Raw genomic sequence first — 15,839 nt, forward strand, 5'->3', positions numbered from 1 at the left:
CAATCATTTAATTTTCGATTTCTTCAATTTTTCGTGAGGCATTCCGTCTTAGCTTCCCTGTACTTCCTATTTGTTTCATACCTCAGTGACTTGTATTTTTGTGTTCCTCAGTTTCCCTGAACATTTTTCTACTTCCTTCTTTCGTCGATCAGCTGAAGTATTTCTTCTGCTACCCATGGTTTCTTCTCAGTTACCTTCTTTGTACCTATGTTTTTCTTTCCAACTTCTCTGATTGCCCTTCTTAGAAATGTCCATTTCTCGTCAACTGTGCTGCCTACTGGACTAGTTTTCATTGCTGTATCTACTTCGAAAGAATCTCCTCATTTCTTAATACTACTGTATCCCGCTTCTTTGCGTATTGATTCTTCCTGACTAATCTCTTAAACCTCTGCCTACTCTCCATCATTACTACATTGTGATCCGAGTCTGTATCTGCCCGTGGGTACGCCTTACATTCCAGAATTTGATTTCGGGATCTCTGTCTGACCACGATGTAATCTAACTGAAATCTTTCCGTGTCACCCGGCCTTTTCCAAGTATACTTCCTCCTCTAGTGATTCTCGAACAGAGTATTCGCTATAACTAGCTGAAATTTATTACAGAACTCAATTAGTCTTTCTCCTCTCTCATTTCTTATCCCAATCCCATATTTTCCTGTAAACGTTTCTTCTACTTCTTCCCCTACAACTGCATTCCAGTCCCCTATGACTATTAGAATTTCATCTCCCTTTGCGTATTATATTACCCTTTCAGTGTCCTCATATACTTTCTCTCCCTCTTCATCTTCTGCTTGCGACGTCGGCATATATACCTGACCTATCGTTCTCGTAGTTGGTTTGCTGTTGATTCTGATAATAATAACCCTATCACTGAGCTGTTCACAATAACACATTCTCTGCCTTACCTTCCTACTCGTCACTAATCCTACTCCCGTTATACCATTTTCTGCTGCTGTTGATATTAAACTATACTCATTGACCAGAAATCCTGGTCTTCCTTCCATTTCACTTCACTGAGCCCTACTATATCTTGATTGAGTCTTTGCATTCCCCTTTTTACATATTCTAGCTTCCCTGCCACATTCAAACTCCTGACAGTCCACGCCCCAACTCGTAGAACGTTATCCTTTCGGTGGATATTCAATGGTCATCTCCCCCTTGGCAGTCCCCCACGGAGATCCGAATGGGGGACTATTCCGGAATCTTTTGCCAATGGAGAGATCATCATGACACTTTTTCAATTAGAGGTCACATGTCCCGTGGACACACGTTGTGTGTCTTTAATGCAGTGGTTTCCATTGCTTTCTGCATCTTCGTGCCGTTGATCATTGCTGACTCTTCCACCTTCAGGGGCAGTTTCCGACTCCAAGGACAAGAGAGTGTCCTGAACCTCTGTCCGCTCCTCCGCCGTCTTTTACAAGGGCATTGGCAGAATGAGGGTGACTTCTTATGCTGGAAGTCTTCGGTCGAGGGTTTCGAACTCGGAGCCGAGGGCGTTTTGTCTATGAATCAAAGACGCCATCCCCCTTTTTTTAAAAAAAAAATCTCTTTTTGTTCATTATTGTTCTTTGCATTTTTTCGGTGTGGATGTCCCACGACAACCGTCAAAGTTCGTCGTTTATCCAGTTACTCAGTTTTTTATTACAGAGGGCAGCTAACCCTCTGACGGAACACGCTGAGCTACCGCGCCGGCCCCCTAGACCACGATTCTATTCTGGGCCGTGTTATACAAGCACATCTTTATCCTTTCCGACGTCAGTGATTGAAAATATGCGAAATACGTTAACTTACTGTTTCCTTGGACTCTAAAGTCAGCTTTCATTTTTATGGCAGTAGTAACTAGATCTAAGTATTTGAACAAATCGACAAAGTCCACTAGGCCCTTAAGGATTGGTTATTTTTTAGTGTACAGAAACGGATTAAATGTTTTTTTTTTTCAAAGTTTAAAGCTAGTTCACTTCAGCAAGATGCCAATATCGGTATCCGCAGTGATAGGAAAGTCTTCTAATCATATTGGAGGATATCAGCAGTCGTTCTTCCTGCGAACCATTTGCGATTGGAACAAGAAAAGCGGGAAGTGATACTGGTACACGAAGTACTCTCCACCACACTCCCTAGGTGGTTTGCGGAGTACAGATGTACATACAAATCGTTAGCATGGAATGGCGATAACAGGTACCTCCAACCGAGTCCTCACGGTAATTTTTCTTTGAATAACGCTTTACGAAGTTGGTGAAGAGGTTTCTTTAACGCTCTACAGCCTCCCTCTTAAACCTAGAGCTCTAAATGGGGGAAAATGTTATACTGTTACTAAATCATCGTAAAATTTACCACTGCAAAATTTATTCAAAAATGGTTCAAATGGCTCTGAGCACTATGGGACTTAACATCTATGGTCATCAGTCCCCTAGAACTTAGAACTACTTAAACCTAACTAACCTAAGGACATCACACAACACCCAGCCATAACGAGGCAGAGAAAATCCCTGACCCCGCCGGGAATCGAACCCGGGAACCCGGAATTTATTCAAAGGACGTCATAATTTAAAGATTATTCACTAGTTAACTACAATTATTAGATCTGCAGCCGTAGGTTCCGTGCAAAATAAGTACTAAAGTCCTGTTCTATACCGTGTAATGACAATTTTACTGCTCAAAATGTTGTTAGAAAATAAATCAAATTTTGTATTGTGCTCTTTGCATTTTTTCGGTGTGGATTTCCCATGACAACCGTCAAAGTTCGTCTTTTATCCAGTTAGTCACTCCAAGAGCATTTTACAGACAAAACGAGTAGCCTTTTGTTTTATACACTCTTAATGCAATCCAAGTAACACGTGGCTCAGAGATTCTTCTTCCAGTTCCTCGTTTTCGTCATTTGCTGCTTCAAAGTCTGGGTTTGCTTCGCTATCACCTGTGCACAGAACACTATCTTCAAGAAAACCTTTCTCTCCACTCAGTTCTCCATCGTCTGTCTCTTTATCAGCTTCTAAGCAAATCACCCATTACGTTAGCGTCAAAATAAAGCTCAACATCATCCATATTGTTCTAATTTTTGTAGCAAAAGAGGAGATTGCCACTGCAGAGTGTCAGTTGTAATATAAGCTAACACTCTTCTAACTATGACTCCTTGATACTTCAGCTAAGATGCCAGACTAAGACAAATTCTAAGCGATAAACCATATATGCCGACTATCAGAAAACACGTATACCATTACCAAACAGTAGTAATATTTATGACAAGAGCACCAGTGTTAATAAATCGCTGGAGTCAGACAATAAATAGTTCAGCCATAGTTAACAACAATAGTTGCCGAGGTTCTCAAGGACACGCGTTGCTCATGTGTGCTAGATTAGCGGGTGCTGCAAAGGGGTACCAACGGTAATCGTAAATTTTTCGAGACTTCAGTAATCTAGGATTTAATAGAAAGGAAACCAGATACTGGGAGAGACATGTATTCCATAGAAATACAGGGTGTTTCAAAAAGAATATACGTATTAAAAAGTGTTATTTTGTACAAACTACCGGTCGCTGCGCCTCGGCTCGGCTATTGGAGAAACGAATACATAGTCTAATTTATACTAATAGCCACTAGATGTCAGTTGTCTTCTGTTTTGCTTGGTAACCGTCATATGTTTAAATTGGCTACTCCGTAGCAGAAATCATTTTGTGTTCTCGAGTTTGCGAAGTGCAATTTCGTGATTACATGCAAAGACGTTTCAGGTTGAGGTACCAAATTGATCCTCTGAATGGGTGGAACATTTGCATATGGTATCGACAGTTTCTAAATACAGGAAAGAGTCCTGGCCGCCCTTGAGTTGCTGAAGAAAATGTTGCACTAATTCAAACTGCTTTCCATGTAGTACTTCAAAATGAACTCGTCGTGCCAGTCGGGAGTTACAACCTCCTATAACAACAATTTGGCGTGTCTTGAGACGTTGGTTGGTTATGAAGCCGTAAAAGTTACAGCTGTCACAAGCTGTGCGTCCTGATGAAAAACGCAAAAGTGTGGCATTTTGTAACGAGATTCTTGATGCTATTGACAATGGTAACACTTTCGTACAACGCATCGTGTTCAGTGATGAAGCGACTTTCCATATTAGTGGTCAGGTAAATAAAAATAATGTTCAAATTTGAGGCCTACAGAGCCCACATGCAGCCATTGAACATGTACGAGATTCGCCCAAAGTCAATGTGTTTTGTGCGATTCCCGATCATCTGTTTACAGCCCGTTCTTCTTTGATGGAAACACTGTTAACGGTCAGCTGTATCTCGCTATGTTACAAAAATGTTTGTTTCCGAGACTACCGAAGACAACTTCATTTTTCAACAAGTCAGGGCACCCCTCACTGGAGTCGCCAAGTGCGTGAATATCTGAATGAAACTCTACCGAACCGTGGGTTGGTCGTCAAGCAGCTGGCGACCTAGCATGTCTCAGCTGGGTTCCACGGTCACCGGATTTGACACCCTCTGACTTCTTCCCGTGGGGTTTCGTTAAAGACAACCTTCATGTACCATCACTCCCACAGAACCTGGAAGAGGTGAAGAACCGGATCCGTACTGTCTTAACATCAATGACGAAGGACGTGTTTGCCCGAGTATGGGAAGAATTTGAGTATCGATGTGATATTGTTCATGTCGCTGATGGAGGACATATTGAACATCTGTATTCTGAACTTGAGAGGTTCGTAAATATGTCTTTCAAACTTCATATTCGTATGTCTTAAAAGTTTAATAAATATATGCATTCGAAATACGTATATTCTTTTTGAAATGCCCTGTATAATGTCTCTGACGCGCGATGCTATTTCGCAGCCTTTGAGGGATCACCCGCGGCAGCTCCTTACGCATTCGCAGAAGGCTGCAGCGCATCACGTGAGGGCGCGCTACGAGAATAGCAGCGCTACCCCAGCCTACTAGCCCGGCCCGGCCTGCCTTATTCAGAGCCCTTGCCCGGCCCCCCTCATGGGCTGGCCTCGCGTGCAGACGCGGCGTCGCGTGCCGCCAGCGCCGTGTTTCCTGAGCGGCCGCGGCCGCCTCTCCACGTGCCGCCCACCCTGCCAGCGTCTGCTGGACAAACAGCCGCTCACTCCAGCAACAACTGATTCCCAACGCTAGATAAATATTAATGAACAGGCAGCTCCGATACACTTCAATATTTGAAGGTCGCCTGTGTAGAGCTTGTCCACAATGACAACCTACACAAGTTGTGGTCTAACAATGTTACACCCACTGTTCTCTCTTTCGTTTTCCTTTTTCATAACAATAAATAAGAGATGAGCTCTTGACATAATACTCTGGACTATACACTGGCCCCAATTAAAATTGGAACTCGAATAAGTTTAAATGGAATTTCACTTGTTGCCCATATATAGCATGGAAAGAATAACAGAGAATACTCTTTTATGTGATTTGCGGGGCTCTTTTCGCAGACTCCAGATATGCATCAGTATGCGGATCCTGGACAATCACGAAAAGACGACGAGGGGCCACAGTTGTGTTCAATGACGTCGGTGGGTTCACCGCTGTAGGAGCTCTCCCTCCTGTCTGCTGGTGCGTGAGGAGAATACCAAACACTGGTCACTATGGTTCTTCAGACGATGGCCCAGTGTACGTATGATACAGACATCAAAGATAATTTTGCATCACCCCAGATCCCAGAACTCCTGAAGATAGACGTTGACTGTGGATACTGCATCACAGACACAGTCCCTTTGACTGTTCATAGATGTCACTAAACCCGCCCAAAGATGTAAACAACCATGCATGAGCAGCGCCTATTAGACGGAGGAGGTCCGTGAGCGGATCAGTTCCAGTTATTCCACCAGGAAGGAGGTACACGACTCGTGTTATCTCTAATTCGGTCAATACCGAAGTTCGATCGCGTCCGCATTCTTACTTTGTGCCAGGAAGGGCTCTCAACAAGGGAAGCATCCAGGCGTCTCAGAGTGAACCAAAGTGATGTTGTTCGGACATTGAGAAGATACAGAGAGACAGGAACTGTCGATGACAGGCCTCGCTCAGGCCGCCCAAGGGACTACAGAGGATGACCGCTACCTACGGATTATGGTTCGGAGGAACCCTGTCAACAACGCCACCATGTTGTATAATGCTTTTCGTACAGCCACAGGCATTCGTATTACGACTCAAACTGTGCGCAGCAGGTTGCATGATCCGCAACTTCACTCCCGGCCTCCATGGCGAAGTCCATCTTTGCAACCACGACACCATGCAGCGCGGTACGACTTCACCCACCAACCACTCTGAGGGGTCTACGCCGAATCACCGTTGAGTAGTGGGACAATCTGGACCAACAATGCCTTGACGAACCTGCGGATGATATGCCACAATTAATAAAGGCATGCATCAATGCAAAATGACGTGCTGCTGCGTATTAGAGCTACCGGTGTGTACGGCAGTCTGGACCACCACCTCTGAAGGTCTCGCTGTATGGTGGTACAACATGCAATGTGTGGTTTCCATGAGCAATAAAAAGGGGGGAAATGATGTTTATCTTGATCTCTATTCCAATTTTCTGTACAGGTTCCGGAAGTATGGGAAACGAGGTGACGCAAATCTTTTTTTTTTTTTATGTGTGTATTTGTCTAGCTGCAAATAGGCCCATTCCGTAACACAATGTACGTGACGTAAATGCACGATCCTGCACTCCGAGAGAACACGTGCTCCCGCTATGCGAGGGGCTGTGTAATTCCTGATATGACGTTCAGAAGGGCCCTGCTGAACCCACCGAGCCCATGCATCCCAGCTGCTGATAAAAATAATGCACATAAATAAGATAAAATAAATTGAAGATTAGACAGATGATGGCTATTCAGTCTTTACGGAAGGTAAAGGTACCAGATTGGAATTTCTGACATTGTACTTGATAAGGGAAGCAAGATAGAAAAATCAGAACATATTCATAGAATCTGTCGAGCTATAAAAAGCGTTCGACAATGTAAAGTGGTGCAAAATGTTGGAATTCTCAGGCAAATAGGTGTAAAAATTGGGAACGTTGGATAATATTCAATATGTGCAAGAACGAAGATGCATAAATAAATATGGAAGAAAGAAGGCTCGAATTAAATTGTGTGCAAGACAGGCATGTAGTCTTTCTCCGCTACTTTTAAACCTATAAATCCACGAAGTAAGGACGCAAATAAAAGAAAGGTTCAGGAGCGGGGTTAAAACTTACTGTGAAACAATATCAATGATCGGATTCGCTGATATCTTTGCTACCCTCAACGCAGATGGGGAGGAATTTCCATAGCTGTTGAATGGGATGAACAGGCTAATGAGCACCTACTATAGATCGTGAGTGAAACGATGAAAGACGAAAGTATTCAGGAGAAGCAGAAACGACAACACTCTTAACTTCAGAACTGAGGATCACTAAGTAGACGAAGTGAAGGAATTCTGCTACCTTCGCTGACAGACTAAGGCGGACATAAAAGTCAGACACGCACACGTAAAAAGAAGTCTACTAGGATATACATAGATCTTAAGTTGAGAAAGAAATTTCTCAAAATATAAATTGTGTGGAACTGAACCGTGAACCGTGGAAAAACCGGAAAAAATAAAATCGAAGCATTTTGGGTGTGATGCTGCGGAGGATGTAGAAAATGAAGTCGACTGATTAAGAAATGAAGTAAGTTGTAATCGGCGAAAGGAGAGACGTGTGGAAATCTTTAACAAATAGAAGACACAGGACGGTATGGAATGTGTAGGACATCAAAGAATGACTTACATGGTACTTGAGGGACATGTAGGGAGTAAAAACTGTAGGTGAAGGCAGTCTTTCATTAATCATTAGGTCATAATTTAATTTAATCCTCAATTTTACTTCTGTACTCTAAAGGGTAAGTGAGTTGTGTACCTGCTCGTATCAATACATTGCAAGTGTGCCAGAGACATAGTGACGGATTTCGTTGCGTCCCGACAGGGACATTCGAAGAGGCGGAGAGGTGAACTTAACGCCAGACACGCCTGCGCCAGCTATCACTGGATCCGTATTCTTGGTACTTGTTTTTCGGTAACGATTGTTTAGCCCACATGCGAGATGAGGCGATTGCTTTAGCTGGAGTTCGCATGAGTGGTGGCCATCGCTACAGTGATGCAGTGTTGCATTTAGCCGTAATCGTTCCCTGTGGGTGGTGCGTGGTCAGTCGACGGAAATTCGCTTCCGACCTAGCCTCAAACCCTTGGCCTCGAGTTACGAAAAGACATACACGCGGATGCTCAGCATGCATTTATTTTCACGGAAGAAATTATACGAATTTCACCAGCACATTGGAATCCTATTGAATCTGATCAGCCTAAATTTTATTAAAATACAATTAGTTGTGAGTGACTCGCTAAGGACCCATTCTCTCGTAATGCTCCTTTCTGGGCTCTGAGGGAATTAAAAATAAAATTAAGTGAAAATTGTTGTTGCTTTAAAAAGGTGTGCTCTGTAACACCAAGTGCAGCTTTGCCAGTTAAATTCAAACTCTGGGAGTAACGGCAACCATTAAAATGTTCCCGATTGGTTTTCGGTACCTAGTGGGCTGAGGGTAATCATCTTAGTTTATGTAAGCTTTTTTAAGGTGTACTTCATTAACTCATGAGTTTTTTAACGGTTGTAGGCCAAGTGTGTCACTGCTAATTGACGTATGTGAAGTTATATTAAATAACTTGAATCATTGTATTATGTACCTTTTAATGCACAGAATAGTTTCATGTCCAATTGTTTGCCGAGTAATGCTGTAAGTGTGCATAGCGCTTGTAAATCGAGCTTGAGTGTAAGATGGAGGTTGCAACTGGTTTCGGTAACGATTTCATTTTCGTTGCTGGTAAGTATCTGCATCAACTGAGTGTGTTCCGTTTTATGTAATGATACATATTGCATGTTTTTAATGCTTCTTCTTATATTGTAGTAATTTGGACTGCTAGTGTGGGTTGCTTTCGTAATTTGTGAATCATTTGATAATGTTTGAGAAACCGTTTTGAAATTAAGTACCACGCAACTGGATCAGCGCGCTTACTTCAGAAGAGGAGATTATTCTTTAATGGACTGAAATTTTCTTAGCTTGTTAACTGTAAAAATTATAAAAGCATAATTTTGAAATTATGTCAGAGACAGCAAAGGACTTGGAAGAACAGTTGAACGTAATGTATAGTGTCTTGAAAGGAGGGTATAAGATGAACATCAACAAAGGCAAAACGAGGATAATGGAATGTAGTCGAATTAAGACGGGTGATGCTGAGGGTATTAGATTAGGAAATGAGACACTTAAAGTAGTAAAGGAGTTTTGCTATTTGGGGAGCAAAATAACTGATGATGGTCGAAGTAGAGAGGATATAAAATGTAGACTGGCGATGGGAAGGAAAGCGTTTCTGAAGAAGAGAAATTTGTTAACATCGAGTATAGATTTAAGTGTCAGGAAGTCGTTTCTGAAAGTATTTGTATGGAGTGTAGCCATGTATGGAAGTGAAACATTGACGATAACTTGTTTGGACAAGAAGAGAATAGAAGCTTTCGAAATGTGGTGCTACAGAAAAATGCTGAAGATTAGATGGGTAGATCACGTAACTAATGAGGAGGTGTTGAATAGGATTGTGGAGAAGAGAAGTTTGTGGCACAACTTGACTAGAAGAAGGGATCGATTGGTAGGACATGTTCTGAGGCATCAAGGGATCACCAATTTAGTATTGGAGGGCAGCGAGGAGGGTAAAAATTGTAGAGGGAGACCAAGAGATGAATACACCAAGCAGATTCAGAAGGATGTAGGTTGCAGTAGGTACTGGGAGATGAAGAAGCTTGCACAGGATAGAGTAGCATGGAGAGCTGCATCAAACCAGTCTCAGGACTGAAGACCACAACAACAACAACAACAATTTTGAAATTACTGTCATGAAATCTCTTCTATATTAAACATTGATTTTGTTCTTCCTTAAGCTCATACTGACTAGCTCTAAATTGTTTGAAGTCCAGTTGTTAAGTTTTAACTAATTTGTTTACAATGTATGCCTGTCTGAAGCGAATAAATATTGTGAAATAATTTTATATTTTGTGGCCTAGTGCCTTCCACTTCCTGGCGTATAAATTACTATCATTTTATTATGTCCACATCATTCCTATGTTCTATGAGAACAATACGCTATCTCCTCACAGTCAAGTTCTTTAGTGTCAGTTAACGTCGCCTTTGCTATAGGTCTAATCATGTCACTGGGTCAGACTTGAAGCGTTTGACATCCATTTGTAGCTCAATGTATCTTTGTCTTTGTCTTTATCTTGAGTATAAATTGGAGGGAACATAAATGTTACCTTTATTGCCTCAAGGAAGTGTTTAATTCAGTGTCACCAAGAATGAGTACCCAGTCAGTAATATATTTATAATGAGCATCTATTTCCCTTTTACTTTTTCGTTTCCATTAATTCCATTTCCAATCATCTTTTAATTCTCTACATCCTTGTGCAAGGTATCACCGATCTCAACGAAAATGTCTCATTTTTGCACTAACACCAGTACCGTGATAGAGATTGGAGGAGAGGGTAGTATCGGTTAGAATTTTCAGCTAGAGAAGCTCAGTCGTCATATACCAAAACAGCTCTGGTTAAGGAACGTTGAAAGACACGCTTGAAAAACTCCAGCACTAGAGTTACAAGGGAACAACTGTAATGTTGACCAGTGAAAACTAGGAGTAGTGCATAACGGAGGTCCAATAAACCAACACCGTCAAAGAAAGACACTAAGTTTCTTCTTTTGTAATTTTCATTCTGTATCCCGAAGGCGAGCGGACCTACTGAAGAGGGCAGTTGTTTTCAATCATTACTAGGCAAGCTGGTAATGCACCAGACTGAGTCCCAGTTTGGGAGTATTTTTGAGGAAACGTCTAGTTACATCGTGTGTTTTGTAAACAAGGGAAAGCCCTTTCATGGAAGCGGATGATTGGAAATAATTTTATCTCTTCAACAATTCGAACCAGAGGAACTATAAGTGTGTTTCATGCATGGATTAAGCAGGCTTGCATAAGGCCTATGACAGTGTGCCAAATTCTAGCATGTGAGAAACAGTGAATAACTGGAACATACATAAATATTATGTACAAATCGTTCTGAAGTTGTATTCAGAAAATACATGGTGTGTTAAAGCTGGGAACTTGCTAACACTTTAAGGTTAGCAAAAGACTGAGACAAAGATTTTACCAAATGCCTACCTTCTTTAAAATGTTTTTGAAAGAAGGGCTGAAAACTCGGAAAGGGAAGTGGAAAACATGGAAATTAGAATAGGTGATGACCTCCTCCCTAAATTTCGCCGGCGATCAAGTACTTTCGCCTCGGAATAATAGGATTTATATTACATATTAAGAAAGTTTAAAGAAGAATGTAAGTAGTGTGGTATGAAAAACAAACTTCCCAAAGATTGAGAACTTCGTTGTCGGAGGTGTAGGAAGGGATCTTGTCATGGATGCTGGATTAGTAATATAGTGTAGTTAATCAATTACATATTTAGTGACAGTTATTTTCGACAAGAGTGGAGGCAAGGAGGAATTAAAGCACAGAAAAGGAAAAGGTGGCAATTAAGCCGCTACGCTCCATTATTTGGAGAATAAATACAGGGTGTTTCAAAATGAATATACGAGTTTTAAGGCTTTTTAACATTTATTGTATTTAACTCACAATTATAAATAACAAATCAAGTGAAAGAGCAACTATAACGGTTTCTCTTAAAAGCGCTCAATGTGAGCACCATCGTCACACATCGAGTGGATAGGCGAGTACTTCCAAAACCTTGATCTCTGTGTCTATAGCAATTGTTGCAACGATGCTCTTTCTGAAGTCGGATATATCAGCTGATAATGGAGACATATACACATCATCGTTTATGAACCCCCAAAGGCATAGGGTCAGAACGTGTATGAACATGAAGGTTATATAAAACGGGCTCTGTCATCCAGTGTCTTGCGGTCTATCCAGCGGTCGGGTACAACGTCGCGTGCTGAGTTATGCCAGTGAGATGGCGCACCATTTTGCTGCCAAATAAAATTCTGCGGTTCAGCTTCTTCCAGTTGAGGAAAGAGTTCTAGAGCATCAAGATGAGAAACACCAGTTACAGTTGCTTCACCGAAAACGTCGAGAGGAGTCTCGTTGCAACTGACTCATCTTGTGAGGATTTGCTGACCCCCAGATACACACATTATGTATGTCCACATTTCCGTTTAGGTGAAATGTCGATTCACCACTGAAAACGACACGATCCAGAAAATCTGCGTCTCATGCAGCAAAATTTCGATTGCGAAGTTGCCACGTAAACCGTAGTCTGTAGGCTTTATAGCTTGTAACAACTGGGAACGACGAGAATGAACTGATTTCTTGGGACTACGCGTGATAGACTCTCATTCGTTTATGATGTTTTTCATTCATCCTTGGTCGTTCCACACTCTTCCCTTTACGCAGGAGTATACAAACCAATCTGTCTGAATTTCTCTTTCATTTGATGTATTATTTATAACTGTAAGTTGAATGTAATAAAATGCTACCAAGCCTTAAAACCCGTATATTCATTTTGAAATACCCTTTACGCCAGAAAATTTGAGAAGACGTGAAGTAACAAGAACAGAGAAAATAAGAAATGAAGTGTTACTGGAACATACACGACTTACAAAATTTATTGTGTACACAACAGAAACAAACGCCAAATAAGATATGGATAGCACAGAAGAATGCCCGGGTAAAGATTGTCTAACATGTGGAACCTCTAAGACACAGAAAGAAGGAAGGACCCCGTCTACACTGGAAGAATGGTGTGAGGCGTGGGATACAGGATAGAGCCATGCAAGAAGAAGACTGCCAAGATAGGAGATGGGAACATGGATGCGGGAGACACCGCATGGCGTAAAAACTTGGGGAAAGAAGAAAAAGAAGAGGAAACATGAAAGTTTAGTGCGTGTTAGGGTATCTGTTTATGAGTGTAACGGTAGTAATACATATAATTTACTCGACGTGTGCAGTGTACGTGGTGTGCTGCGCTGTGTGGCATGTAATTTGCAGAGTCAGCCTCTTTATCAGCAGGCCACAGGCTGTGGCGTCGCCCGCGAGGTGCGGCGGCAGCGCCACTTAAAAGGCGGCGTCCACACTCTCGCGGTACGACAACAGCTGCGAGTTCCGTACCGCTGCCTGGCTGGGATATCAAAAGATTCTCTTTTTCAAGTCATTAATATTGCCATTTGCTGTGAGGCAACGCTTCTTATTCAATAAGCAGGGTGCGATATGTTCAAAGGAAACGTGCCATCACGACCACCGTACTAGGATTCGGGAAATTTTTTTAATTAGTAAATCTGAAAGAGTGTTATTTTTTCCTTCTTCTGATAGGGCTTATAATAAAACCAGAATTCTATAGATGCAGTTGTCATGGGGCTCAGCAATTCCTCATCTGAGGTGAAACGCTGTCTGCGTATCTACTTCCTATCCAGGAAAAATGGGAATCACTTAGTGGCAAATACAGCTGAGTCACTGGAGACGATACTGAGGTGATTCTCAAATAGGTGATCGGGCACTATCGTACAGTGGAACGAGATCTGTCTAGAACATCTCTCTTCAATTATTCTAATGAATGTATGTTGCCTTCGTAACAGCAACACATCAACGCATGCAGCCACATAGATTCCCGTTCATGGTACCATAAATTCTCGTGGTGTAGCTATGTAATACTCGCGTCCAGTTATCGAGTACATTAAGGAAGCTAGCCACTTGGACTCTGCGTGTGGGCCTAGCGGTTCCAAATAAAAGACACCGCAAATGATCATTCTACTGGGGCAGTATATTGGACCAGATGGATCTACATGAGCAGCGAGGTCAGCTAACGGTCGTACCGTTGGTAGAGGATGATGGAGGAGGGGTAGCAAAGGCCAAATAAAAACACAGGCATAACAATAACGTTTCTTCTGAGACAATATAGGAATTTAATAGAAGTAAATGTTAAAGACTAACAGCAGATGTAGAGTGGAGGGATAATCCGTTCTGCCAACGACTGTAGCTTCTTAGAAAATACGCCTGCCTCTGCAGCTCAGTAATCAGCGTGTCTGACTGGTGTATGAAGAACACGGGTTGCATTCCTGGTACTATTAGTGATTTTCGGTTGAGGGAGGACTGGGACGGAATGTACTCAGCCTAGTGAGAGCTACTCAGGAGCTGCTTGATTGATAAAAATCGATTCGAAGTCAAAAAATCATTTACATTGGACACCATTGGCAGACGACGACACGGTGGTCTGTCGGTCCCGACTGTACCGTGTGGACCAGAACGAGGAGCTTTGCTCCTAATAAGTGCTGACATTTCGAAACATGTCGTCTGATTTGGATTCTCTCTGTTCCCAGGGAGACATAATAAAGATCAAATTGACACTCGGTGGCTATGACTTCATAATTACTCTTAGTAGTTGAAGGAGGTGGCAAAATCGGCCGTTTTGGTAGTTTTTAGCTGTGCTGCAACTCGTTTTCACCCGCAAATTTTGAGACATTATAATGTATCATGTATTGTGTGATTTTAAGAGGTAAACGTAAGACATTTTTCCTACTTTACGTCCGCAAGTGCAATGACTTTTTAATAGCATCAGAAAGTTTTGTAAATAGTAACAAAAGAGTATTAACTTAACTGTTAGAGAGTGAGTCGCTCTTTTCTACTGGTTACTCTTCGGAGAGCATCATAATTGACTATGCTAATGTAAGAGAAGTGATTTTGTTTACAGCTTGAAGCAAAGAGAACATGCATCGCAATTAGTCTCATTTCCTGTAAGAAAAGCAATAATGGCGGCAGCTATTGATAGTTGTTGGAGTTACCGAAACATAGATAAGTCTCAACGGCGTAGGGGGTGCCAGATGTTAGTTTCAAAAGGCACGATATAGTTTTCTTTAATTAGCTAAAGATTCGCAACTGCGAATATTGACTATGTAGAACTCTCGAATCGATGACAACCGAATGCACAGAATCGTAAAACCTGCACACAGAATCATTAATTCTTTGGGAGTCATTATTACCCCGTTTCTGATGTACACTGAGGCGGCTTAAGTTATGGGATACCTCATCATATCGTGTCGGACCTCTTTTTGACCTGCGTAGTGCAGCAGTTCGACGTAGCATGGACACAACAAGTCTTTGCAAGTCCCCTGCAGAAATACTGAACCATGCTGCCTCTGCAGCCGTCCATAACTGCGAGTGTGTTGCCAATGCAGGATGTTGGACATGAACTGACTTCTCGATTTTGCCCCATAAATCTTCGATGGGATTCTGTCGCACGATCTGGGTGGTCAAATCATTCGATCGAACTGTCCAAAATTTTCTTAAAAGCATTGGCAAACAGTAATAGGCCGGTGACAAAGGGCATCCTAGTTTGGGAACATAAAGTCCATGAATGACGACAAATGGTCTCCAAGAAGCCGATAGTAACCATTTCCAGCCAATGGTAGGTTCAACTGAACCAGAGGATCAAGTTCATTCCATGTAAACAAAAGCAACATCATTATGAAGCTACTAGCAGCTTGCACAGTGCTTTGTAGACAATTCGGATCCATCGCACACTCGAACCCTAACATCAGCTCTTACCAACTGAAATCGGGACACTTCTGACCAGATCATGCTTTCCAGTCGCCTAGCATCCAAACGACACGGTCACGAGCTCAGGAGAGGCCTGCAGGCGATATCGTTCTGTTACCAAGGCCGCTCGCGTCGGTCGTTTGTTGACAAATCCCACTAACGACAATTTCACCTCACTGTCCTAACGGATGCGTTTGTCGTACGTTTCACATTGATTTCTGCGGATATGTCACGCAATGTTGTTTGCTAGCGCTGACAAATCTACACA

This window comes from Schistocerca serialis, chromosome 2 (genome assembly GCF_023864345.2).
Source record: "Schistocerca serialis cubense isolate TAMUIC-IGC-003099 chromosome 2, iqSchSeri2.2, whole genome shotgun sequence".
Taxonomy (NCBI): Eukaryota; Metazoa; Arthropoda; class Insecta; order Orthoptera; family Acrididae; genus Schistocerca; species Schistocerca serialis.